Below are 13,007 nucleotides of genomic sequence, written 5' to 3' on the forward strand. Positions count from 1 at the left end.
CATTCAAGAATATAAAGAGAGATGGTAGAATGAATGTCATCTCATTCGAGAATATAAAAACTATATGCTCGTTTTTTCTCATGATGTAATGGCTTATATAACATAGTTCCTTAAACATTTGAGGGGTGTTTCATAGTGTTATTTTCTTTTATAGGCTTTGCCAAATAAGTGCGCTAATGCCGCCTGTAAGAAACGGATAGACTTCATCAAGACTCAGCATGAGTTTTGTCGGGGGTGTGCTCCCTGCAGTTTACAGGGTATGGACATTTGTACTGAGTGGCTGTCATGGGCTCGTACGGGCGATCACACTGTTTCTGGCTCTCTGGCAAATATTAATATACAACATTTAAGAGCATGGGTAAGAGGATTCTCCAAAATCGGCCCAAAAGGTCCTCTTGGCTATTTGCCAGACAAAGGTGTAAGAGATTTTCTCTTCCCCACGGCCAGAATTCAGTCGATCAGGGATTATGAGAACTCACCTGATGATGTGGTGGATCCTAATGCATCCACTGTGGTGCCCCCCTTCATACCAGGGGATGAAATAGATTTGGGAGAATCTGAAAATCTGGATGATGAGGGGGATCTTATCTGATGCTGAGCCTCGATCCCCAATAGATCAACCGATTCCTGGCAGCATCCCTAGTAAATCGACTCTTATGGACGTCGATGAGGATAATGTTTCAGTCCTCACAACTGCCTCTACTAAGAGAAAGTTTGTGGCACAAGAAGCTAGGATGTCTGCAATGGAATCAAAGCTGGACAAGTTGATAGAACTACAACTTGCAAAATCTTTGGATACAGGGCTCAGGGACAGACTCGGAGCAAGCACAAGTGTCAGATCCACCCATTAATATAGATGATTTCCCAGATTTGAGAGTGGTGGAGGACGAGCCAGAGCAGTTTAATCCCTGGGTGGTGGCATCACGACTAGCTAGAGCGGTGGATGGCATCTTCTATGATAGTGATGTATGCTCCCCTTTAGCTAGGTTAGAGTTTGCAAAACCTTTTGTCCACTTCAAAGGTAGTAAGTTTCGCTTTCGATGCCAAACACCTAAGACTCTGGCTATGGTACCGGAGGAAACCATGATTTTTACCCAGGATCAGGCGAAGGGCTTCCTTTCTAATATCTGCCAGGACCTGGGAGGTAGTGCTCTGGGCACTCAGGTTCTTGCTAGGAACCTTCCTGCCTGGAAAGTACCAGTTGATGAGAAGTTCCCATCTATCACCAATAAACTGTTCAAATCTTGGGAAAAGAACTGGGTAGATTCAGCCGCCCATGGGACGAAGTTTTCTTTAAAGGAACTCCAGGACTTTGGAACAGTTCTGCCAGATCCCATGGACGATCTAACAAAACCATTAGCAGATAGATCAGATAAGACATACCTTGCCAAAGGACAGCTACACCTCTTCTATCGACTTGAAAGACGCATATTGGCACATTCCAATCCAACCTCATTTTCGCCAGTATCTAGGATTCCGTCTAGGTCGCCAGTCGTACAGATTCAAAGTGATGCCATTCGGCCTCAGTGTAGCCCCCAGAGTGTTCACGAAATTGACCAAAGAGATCTTAGAACAACTAAGACTACAGGGGGTGAATGTCATGGCGTATCTGGACGATTGGCTGATCTTGGCGGAATCGATAGAAGAGTGTCTAGAAGCGTCCCGAATAGTGGTCCAGACCTTGCAGGACTTCGGGTTCCTAATCAACTGGGAAAAGTCACGGCTGAAGCCAGAAAAGAAGTTCAGATGGCTAGGCCTACAATGGTGTCTAGAAAGCGGAAAGCTAGCCCTACCAGAGACCTCCAGGAGGTCAATAGTAGATCAGGTAAAGAGGTTCAGAAAAGCCAAGAGTTTTTCCAGAAGGAGCCTAGAAGTGCTGCAGGGCAAACTCCTATTCGCATCAATAGTAGATCCAGTCTTGAAAACGACTTTGAAGGATTTGAACCGAATTCTCATTTTAAAGGCAAACAATCATTCAGAGACCACAAGGTCCCGATGAAAAGGAGGTGCAAGACAATGCTCAAACCGTGGGCATCGAATCAGGCCCTGAAATCTTCAGTCCGGCTAGTCCCGAAACCAGTCTCAGTGACCATTCATACGGATGCTTCGGCGAAGGACGGAGGGGGGATGACACTCGGATCAAAACAAAGTGTCCGGAAAGTGGTCGGGAGCCCTCAAATCTTGCCATATCAATATCAAAGAAATGATGGCAGTGCTCCTGTCACTCAAGGGACTGAAACCCAAGCGGGGATCTCACACTCAGTTGTTCATAGACAACAAGCCGATGGTACAATGCTTGAAGCGTGGGGGATCAAGGTCAAAGCCATTGAATCATATAGTGCTGGGGATCATGAGATTAGCTCAGGTGAAAAAATGGACTCTGTCAACATCCCACCTTGCGGGAGCTCAGAATGTCCTAGCGGACTCCCTCTCCAGATTCAAAGCTCAGGAAGGGGAGTGGGAATTGGACAGCGGGTCATTCAGCGGGATCCTCCAAGATCACCCATATCTTCAGGTAGATCTGTTCGCAACACGCGACAATCACAAATTACCGAATTTTGTCACCCCCTATCACGACCTTCGAGCAGTGGCCAGAGACGCGCTTTCGCTGGACTGGAACCTGCTGGGGAACATTTATCTGTTTCCCCCAACGAGTTTATTAATGAAAGTAGTACAACTCCTCAAGGAGTTCAAGGGGAGGGGAGTAGTAATTGCTCCAATGTGGCCAAACAGCCCTTGGTTTCCAACCTTACAGAAGCTGACTTTTCATCACAAGCCACTACATCTTCCTATTCTTTCCCAGCAGGTTCAAGGGATAACTGTCTACACCTCCTCCTTTCTGACGAAAAGCCTTCACGTGTGGACTTTCTCAGATCCCTGTGCTTCATGGAATGGTCACCTGAAGTCAGGGAATTCTTAATCACTAATATTAAGGAGAAATCCGCCAAACAGTATCAGTCTGTGTGGAACAAATTTGTCTCATTTGTTAGGGACCGTAAACCAACTACCATCGATAATAACTTTGTGGGGGAGTTCTGTGTGTTTTTATTTGACGTAAAAAAGTTGGCTCCCTCCACTATTAAAAATCACAAGGCGGCCCTTGCGGTTCCTTTAAGGTATGGATTCGAAGTAGAGGTGCATTCAGAAGTGTTTGAAATGATGATGAAATCAATGGCTCTCCGCAAGCCGAGTGAACAACCATGTGAATTATCATGGGATCTAGATGTGGTCCTAGCTGCTCTGAACAGACGTTCAGACAATAATATGAAATTTTTGTTAGAAAAAACGTTGTTTTTAGTGGACCTGGCGATGGGAGCCAGATCAGCAGAGATCCATGCGCTAAAAAGAGATCAGTTTTGTTCTTTCGGAAAGAATAAAGTAACCTTTTCATTCGGAGAATTTTTAGCTAAAAATGAGAATCCGTTTCATAGATGGAAACCCATAGTTATCCCTTCTTTGCCCTCTAATCCGAAGCTGTGTCCAGTGGCCACAGTGAAAAAGTACCTTGATCGCACCAATCATATCACGCAAGGGCCCCTCTTTTTGGTACCAAACGAAAGCACCCCACTTTGCCTAGAAAGCCTCAGAACCAGCATTTGTAAGTTAATTGTAGATCTGTGCCCAGGATCAGACCCAAAGTCACATGACCTCCGTAAATCGCAGCCTCACTTGCCTTTTTACGGTAACTTTAGTATGGAGGACGTATCCAAGTACACGGGGTGGTCTGGGCATGGAGTGTTTGTCAAACACTATGTTAAACAAATACGAGTGTCCAGACTGCGTGCATATCCTCGGCAAAGTCGTAGGCAAGAGATAAGGACGCCCGGAAGGTGAATTGGCTGGCAAGAGGAACTCTTCCTTTAAAGTGAGTGAGTGTTTTAAAAAACCGGTAGGTTATTTTTTCCTATTATAGTCTATTTCTTTTGCTCTTCACCAATACACAGTCTCTTCGGAGACAGCTTAAAGGGTGGGCTGTTACAGCCGTAAAGGGAAAGGATTTTAGATTTCGGTTTGAACCCAAGGGAAGCGAAAAAGCTTTTTTGGTTAGGGATAGTGGCTAAAAGTCCATCCTCCCTGTCAAATGATGTTTGACAGCTTTATAAATATACAAAAGCCTCTTTAAAATGTTCTCTGGTACACCTGCATGAGGCTCTTGCGGCTCCCTTTGACTAAAAAACGGGGTTTGAACCCGAAGGGAAATGAAAACCCTATTTTTAGTCTGGGAGCTGTGAGAGCCTCAGACCCTCCCAGTTAGTATTAAGTATATTGGGTTATGCGCACCCCTTCATTTGCAGGGAGTATAACCTTTTAGGGAGGCACGGCTATTCCTACATTGGGTTGACAATATGCGCATGCGCAGTATGCGTAGTCGTGTTTTGACTCGATTCATTCGAACTAGCTATGGAAGCGCAAATGGAAAGGTGTAACCAGTGGAGATGTTTAGCCATGAATTGATTCATCAATGCGATGGATAGAGGGTCAAAGTGCAGACCCCCCGAGACCTGATATCCTATCACAATAGTGACAAGCTTCCGTTAACCGGAATGAATACGTGCCAACCCTGCGCTATAAGTTCTCTGATAAGGGATTTAGCCGGGGCGCTGCCTAAGGCAGACGTAACTGCATGAGGCTCTCGCAGCTCCCAGACTAAAAATAGGGTTTTCATTTCCCTTCGGGTTCAAACCCCGTTTTTTACTAAAACCACGTACCCAAGTTTTTAACTCACGTTTAGCCCACTTCCGGTCCTTTTTGGGGATGGTAGGTCCGTAGCAGGCGGAGTGAAGAAGGTCCCTGCAGACACAACAATTTTCCGGGTCCCAGATGACAGCGGAGCCACAGGTGGAGGAGCAGTCAGCATGCTTCCGACAACACTTATGCCCGCAGGGGTCGGGTATCGTCGACTTGCAGGTGAGATGGGTGCAGACCACTCCCTGTAAGGAAGAAAACTTCAATGAATATTTTTTGGACATAAATGGATCTGAAGACCCCAAGCCTTAGCCCAAATTAGTATACAATATTTCACAGAAATAATATATTACACAGAAATAAAGACAAGCTAGCCTAGCGGAAGCTCACGACTAATTTATAGGCTAAGGATGGATAGAAGGGCATTATCTGGGAATAACCAACCTTCATCAAATCCCTCATAATTCAGTAAGAAGGCACTGAAGCCAGGGGGCAAGGTGCCAAGCGACCAAAATCAAGAAACACTGAAGTAGGGAGGGGGAAACTGAAAATTGGAACTCAAAATTCTGTCCCAGTCAGTAGAAAGGGGTGGGAGGGGAGTGCCTGGGCTGACCGATCAACGGAGGCAAAGGGCTAGATGAAAGACTGACTGGGGAAGGACACGGCCTAGAGGGGAACAGCCTCAAGGGGGGGACAGCCACTAAAGGGAATTCCGAAGAACCAGCCTTCAGGAAGGCTCATTAATCCCAGATACAGAGAGGGTGTCAAAAGTCCCAAGATGGCCGCTAGGGGTGCGGACGGAAAGCAGGGACAGTGGCAACCCAGCTAGGCTACGGCCGACAGCCACTAGGCTAGGCTCTATTCTAGGGATGGAGGATGAGGAACCAGGCAGGATGAGGTGGCGAACTGACACTTGAAAATGGCCACTAGGCTAGGCTCTATCCTAGCTGACATGGCTGACACTAGAAAATGGCTGGCGAGCTGGGAGGCAGACAACAGTCATCCAACCTTTCGGCTGACGGCTGCTAGGCTAGGCTAAATCCAAGGGTGGAGGACATCCACAGAAGGATGAGGAACCGTAGCCAGAAAGCGGCCGCGACCGACAGGGCGACAAGGACGACCGCTAAGACACGGGGAAACATGCACTCACGTCCTAGCACTCTAGTGGGGCCGAGAAGCATGAACGGAAAATCAGCCCGACATGTAGGCCGACGTCGGCCGAAGACAGAGCCATCCACCAGGGGAACTGGTCAAAAGGCAAGTCCGAAGACAGTCGGGACAAGGGACAGGCTAGCCCTGACGGCCGACAGCGAAGTTTATCCAGCAAAGGCTTGGGAACAGTCGCAACGTCCGCCGAAATTGAGGGAGGGGGAACTCCCCTGGGTGGACTAGGCTAACTAACGAAGTGCAGTAGAAAGAGGGGGGGGGAAGTGCCGGGCCAACCGACCAACGGAGGCAAAGGGCTAGATGAAAGACTGACTGGGGAAGGACACGGCCTAGAGGGGAACAACCTCAAGGGGGCGGCCACTAAAGGGAATTCTGAAGAACCGACCTTCAGGAAGGTTCATTATTCCCAGATACAGAGAGGGTGTCAAAAGTCCCAAGACGGCCGCTAGGGGTGAGGATGGAAAGCAGGGACAGCGGCAACCCAGCTAGGCTACATCTGACAGGCTGCCGTTACGTCGGCCAACCTTGTAGGCCGACAGCCACTAGGTTAGATTATATTCTAGTTGGAGGGGAATCAAGGCAGGATGAGGAACCGACACTAGAAAACGGCTGTGGCCGACATGGCGACAAGGCGGCCGAGCTGGGAGGCTGACAAGAACGTCCAACCTTTCGGCTGACCGCTGCTAGGCTAGGCTAAATCCAAGGGTGGAGGAGATCCACAGAAGGATGGGGAACCGTAGTCAGAAGGCGGCCGCAACCGACAGGGCGACAAGGACGACCGCTAAGACACATGCACTCATGTCCTAGCACGCTAGGGGGGCAAGAAGCATGAACGGAGAATCGGCCCGACACGTAGGCCGACGTTGTCCGAAGGCGGAGCCATCCACCGCTAGCGGTGGAGAACTGGTCAATAGGCAAGTCCGAAGACAGCAGGGACAAGGGACAGGCTAGCCCTGACGGGCGACAGCGAAGTTCATCCAGCCAAGGTTGGGGGACGGTCACAACTTCCACCCAAAAATTCAGGGGGAACTCCCCCGGGTAGACTAGGCTAACTAACGAAGTCCAACAAAGGCCAAAGGCCAAGGACCAGACGAAGCTAGCTAAGAGAAAGACCTAAATAAAGATAAATACTAAATATCCTATCATAAAATGAATAAATAAATAAATAAATAAATAAATATATACATGTATACAGAGTATACATGTGCACACACACACACACACACTATAATATATAAGTGCCCATTTTGCTCGTAAATGTGTAAACATTGCCTTCGCTACCGAACCAAATTTCTCGGTGTTGAAATATATATCTGCAAGTCTCAAATGTTTGATATCAGTTGAGATATGTCAGTATATATATATATATATATATATATATATATATATATATATATATATATGTGTGTGTGTGTGTGTGTGTGTGTAGTCTTTGTGTGTATTGTATATATATATATATATATATATACTCTATATATATATATGATATATGTAGTCTTTATATGTATGTGTTTTTGTAATACATATATATATATATATATATATATATATATATATATATATATATATATATATATATATATATATATATATATATATATAATTCTAATAGCCACAATGCCCTCTTAACTTCTCGAATTCTTTGAGCTTTTTGGATATGCTTGTAACTCTGAAGCCATAACATCCAAACGCAAAGAAATTGAAGGGACTGTGATTGCGGTCGCGGGAGGCAACCCGCGTCACCATAACCACAGGGAGGTCACGTTGCTGACCTGACCACGAGAAGGATAAAAGTCTATTACCTCTCGTACATACATATACCTGTCGTTTTCATATATATTTATTAAAGCTGGAATAGACCCATCCTCACCATCATAGCCAAGTGGGCAATCGTTTTTATGGCTATTAGAATTACATATGTGTCTGGTAAAAGTGACCAGTAGATTCTACATATATATTTCAGCCTAATAAGCAATAAAAGGCCAGGGCATGCATTATCATATTCAGTATGTTGAATTTTTCCAGCACTTGGGTTGTTGGCCATTGGAGAGTCTATTGGACTTCATCAATGTACAGTACTGCATCTTTTTTTTTTTTTTTTTTTTTTTTTTTTTTTTTTTTTTGGGGGGGAGATTTCACCTCACTTCAAAATTTGGTTGATTTAGTTATTTCACATTGGGGACAGATGATTGGGTAGATTCATCTTCACAGATACTGCCCTCTCCTACCCCTCTATTATAGTCATTGATTATATAGTACAGTTGTAAGTAGTATAGTGATGACTTCGCATTACCATGATCGTAATTAGATGATTTTTTCATATACGTCTATCTTGAAGCACACAAGACTACAGATTTTTGTAGCAAACATCAGAGAGAGTGAAGTCGAAAATGCTATAAAGAAAGGAAAAGTAAATAAAGCTGCAGGGAAGTCAGTGTTAACAATAGAAATGATTAAAGCATTGGGAAATCTAGGCAAACAATGGGTGCACACACTATTGGAAAAGATCTGGGGTGTTGAGGAAATGCCAAGGGACTGGAACGATAGTTGGATGACTAAAATGTGTAAACAAAAAGGAGACATGTTAAACTGTGGGAACTGCAGAGGAATAAAGCTTTTGGAGCACGTATTCAAGATACTAGAAAAGAATAGTAGAAGGGAGGTTGAGAGAGTTGATGGATATACATGACCAGCAGTTTGCATTTATGAAAGGAAAGAGCACAATGGATGCTATTTTTATACTAAGACAAGCTCAAGAGAAATATTTAGAAGGAAACAGGAAAGTTTACATGTGTTTTGTGGATCTTGAAAAGGTGTATGACAGGGTACCAAGAAGAGTAGTTTATTGGTGTTGGAGAAAGAAAGAAGTACCAGAGGAGTTGGTAAGGTTAGTGAAGATGGTATATGAGAGGGCAAGAACCAGTGTAGAGACAAAATATGGGGAGACTGAGGCATTCCCTGTGGAGGTTGGCCTCCATCAGGGATCAGCTCGGAGTCCATTCTTGTTCCTCATCATTATAGACACTTTGACATCAGAATTAAGGAACAATGAAGAACAGTGGGAACTGATGTTTGCTGATGATTTAGTCATTATAGCAGACACAGAAGAAGAACTGCAAGGTTTTTAGCATGGAAAGGAGCCTTAGAAAAGAAAGGATTGAAAGTGAACGTTGGAAAGACAGAGCTAATGCTTCATAGTAAAGAAGGACATGAAGAAGTAAACATTGCGTGGAAGATGGTAAAGTGCTAAAACAGAATGATAGGTTTAACTACTTGGGATCAATAATAGCAGAGGAGGGAGATACTGAGAAAGCAGTGAGACAGAGAGCAAAAGAAGCATGGCAAAAGTGGAGGGAAGTAACTGGATTTGTTTTAGACAAGAAAATGCCATTAAGGCTCAAAATGAAAATTTATACGACAGTTATCAGGCCTGTAATATTATATGGGACAAAAACTTGGGCACTTAAGAGGAAAGAGGAGGGACTGTTGGAAAGAACCAAGATGAGGATGGTGAGATGGATTACTGGAATACCACTACTGTACAGGAAAGGAGAGTCAAGATATAAGAAGAATGTGTGGTATATGTAATGTTAAAGGAGAAAGCTAGGGAAGCTCGTCTGAGATACTATGGCCATGTAATAAGAAGAGAGGAGGTGGAACCAATCAAGAGAGCTAAGAACATGCCAGTGATGGGGAGGAGGAGTGTGGGGCATCAGCAGATCAGGTAGATGAATGTGGTGAGGAGGGAAATGGATGAGATGGGACTTGGGGAAGAAGATGCAAGGAACAGAAATAGATGGAGAAAGTTGACTCGAGTGGCTGACCCTGCTATGAAATGAGATTAATAAGGTCGAAAGAAGAAGAAGACAACGACTACAGATTTTTTGCCAAGCATAATATATGTGAGATGCAGTTAGATGTTGAAAATTTACTGGTACCAATTGCCAACGTTGTCAGCCTTCGTTCAGAAATGAAGACTTGCTGTAGTTTCCCTCAAATGGTCAAGGTAAAGTAAGTCGGTGTAAACAATATATGGTCATGCAAGAAGTTTAAGATAGTTTTTATATACCAATGCTGCAAAGCTTTTGTTCTGAAGGGATTGTTTTCCTTCCAATGTCTCTGGTTGATTTATTTTACTTCTGCTTCAAGATACATAGAGAATGATTTTCTGTTGGCGTAAACAGTTCCCTCTAATTGGGGATTCCAGAGATAAACAAGAATACTTCCATCTGTTGTGATGTAATATGTAACAAACTCTTATACTTCTTTGCACTATAAAATGAGTGATGAAGATTGTATGTTTGGAATAAGAAAATTAAATTTTATATATTATAGTTATATATATATATATTAACTTGTGAAATATTTTGTAAGTAAACAATTTTTTTTGAGTGATGTCAGTGTGTCATCAAATAGTAAAAATAGTAAAATTAACAGGTGCAACTGGGTAGACATATCACATGTACATAAAATTTGCACTTCCTTTTGAACTGATAAGCTTTGTTTGAAACTAATGTGATAATATGGGTAAGGCTGAGCAAATGGTTGTTAGTTGTTAAGGTGCTCTTAATTTTCATTGCAATTGCATCCTTTGATGCACAGAATATTGCAAGAGACTGGTGGAAATAAGTCTGAATTTTTCTTTGATTACTGTAGCACAGATTCTTCAGTAGGCATTGAAGTTTCTTCTCTTTGAAGGGGTAGCAGACTTACCAATTTAGTTATGTTACTCTTGCTCATGTACAGTATCCTTGTTCTCTTGCATTTTGTAAAATTGTGTGAATTATAGATTATGAAGCTAGTTCTTGGTGAAATACTTTCCCAGTTGGAATTAGAAACTTTCAATTTGGGAATGCATATGACTAATAATATAAACAAGTTTTCTCTTTTAAATAGTGAAGTAGTTCATAATAACATTCTTTGGGAAGAAAAATCTGAACACAATTTTGTCCTATCCAGATTTGTTTTTGCTGTTATTTGCTTGTCATGTAAATAATAAATTATTTGACTTTTTCAGCTGCAATTGCAAAAGAAGCAGTGGCCTCTGCTGCTCCATCTGCAAGAGATACAAAAAAGGATACAACTGCAGAGGGTATGAAAAAGTCATCCAAAGATATCTTCAAAGTTCCTAATTTGCCTGTATCCAGGCTCAAACCCAAGGATAACAATAATAAGGGAAATGGTAAGTATTGTTACATTTGTTCTCTTTGTCTGAAAATTGAATGAGTCTGTTCCATCAGCCTTAGGAAGGGTGTGGAATACATTTTTACTTGCTAAGGAATTTCGTCTCTACTCCAGAGTTCGTCAAGGTTTAGAATCCTGCTCACGTCTTCATTTTTCTAAGGAGTTTCTTACAAGTTTGATTAAGTATTGGGTACTGCAGGCTTTGTAGCTGTGTTTTACCCAGGGTTCACAGGATTACAACATTCAGTTGGGAGTGTCTCACTCATTTCAAAGGGCATTTATTCATTTGCCCTGTTGTTTCTCCTTAGTAATTGGTTGTCTACAGACCAGTTACTGTAAATTTGTGTGCCTTTGGCAAGTTGGAACTTGGTACTCAAGACTCATTAAATTTCATGTAACTCCAGAGCATCAGTGACCTATGTTGTTGTGATACCAGTTGGATAAAACACTAAACCAGCTAATCAGTTACGTAATGCAGAAAGAAACTTATCTGTTAGAAGATTTAAAAATAACGCTATTTCTGTTTGTATACTATAATGTAAAACCTTGAGACGTGACATTGTTACTGCATTAGTATATGTTTTTGACATTAGCAGTGGTATGTACTTTCATTATGAGCTGTTGATGTTCACTATTAACTTTGTATTATACAGATAATAATACTGTGGTTAGGCAAAAGTATATCTGCAAACGACTGTTGTGCATTACTGGCTTGTGGAAGTGTAACTCTAGTTATTGGTTTCACTTTCAATCCCTGCAATCTTTTGTTTCTGCATCTTCTTACTAGTTATGCAAACAATAGCATGAAATTTAGATCATTTGCCAAATTTAGCTGTACATTTCTTGTCATTCATTATTTGAGGGACATAAAAGGAGGCATTTACAAAGACACTAGTTTTTTTTTCCACTGAAGAATAGGGAGTCATGATTCTGGGTTTTTTTACTGCTGTAGTTTAAGAAAATCATTAATAAGACATGTTATGTTGGCAGTCCCTGGTTATCGTTGGGGGTTACGTTCCCGATGGCATGACGATAACCAAAAATTGTTGATAACCAAAAATTGGCAATAACAGTGCTTATTGGCGCTGATAACCGGGTGTCGGTGCCAATAACCGTGGATCAGCGCTGATAAGCAGAGATCGGTGCATATCAACGCTGAAAATCCAGTTATCGTTGTCGCTAGACAAGCGTTCACTGTTAACCGAGGCCACCGATAACCGGGGACTGCCTGTACTCAATTTTTTGCTTTTTGATTCGTCCTCATGTTTCTGTTCATCTTATCAAGAAATAGCTTTATTATGTTAGTTTTCATGCTATTAAGAAGTACCTTTATTATGTTGAGTTTTAGCCAGTCAGGAAATTCAGTCACTAAAAAATTCTAGTTTGTTCTACCCCAAGAGGAGCTTTCAAAATATGAACTAATGAATTAATTTGGATTGTTTTTGTGGGTTCGACCTGTGTCACCCGGTGAAATATCCATTTAGCACATATTTCTAGGTATAAGTATTGCTAAAAATACCAGAGAAAAAGCTAAATACAATGCCAGGGTTACGACCCCCAGTTCGAGCGCCATTTATAATGGTGTCGGTATACACAAAGGGTGAGTGTTGCCACTGCCACAGGCCTCTGCCCTATAGAGATCTCCAATCTCAAAATCCCGAAAAGTGAGGGGCTGTCACATACCTCACGCTCATCTCCCAGCCAACCAACACCTCAGCCGCCATCTTGGTATCATTCCAACTTAACACGCTTCTCAAACATCACTGTGTTTTTCCTTGTGCTGCTTTTGTGTGGAATTTCCATTTGCATCATGTCATCTGTGCAGGATTTTGCATCACCTAAGTTGAGTACCATCTCCTTTTGGTTTTTTCTTATAGAGGCTTCTTATTTGACCTTTAATTTATTAATTATCAGGTTAAATAACACGACGCAGCCGATCGCGGCGGCTTTCGCCTCGGCCATACTGAACC

The 13,007-nt window shown here is 42.7% G+C and overlaps 1 protein-coding gene across 1 annotated transcript in view; it reads left to right on the forward strand.

Moving 5' to 3' along the window:
* Window positions 1-11,924, forward strand: part of LOC136844862 (uncharacterized) — a 132,718-nt gene extending 120,794 nt beyond the window's left edge. The window contains exon 8 of the mRNA XM_067114106.1: window positions 10,871-11,924. The gene's annotated coding sequence lies outside the window, so the exon portion shown is untranslated. The remainder of the gene's footprint in view (window positions 1-10,870) is intronic.
* Window positions 11,925-13,007: the final 1,083 nt, after the last annotated feature.

The sequence above is a fragment of the Macrobrachium rosenbergii genome, chromosome 13 (genome assembly GCF_040412425.1).
Source record: "Macrobrachium rosenbergii isolate ZJJX-2024 chromosome 13, ASM4041242v1, whole genome shotgun sequence".
NCBI classification, from domain to species: Eukaryota; Metazoa; Arthropoda; class Malacostraca; order Decapoda; family Palaemonidae; genus Macrobrachium; species Macrobrachium rosenbergii.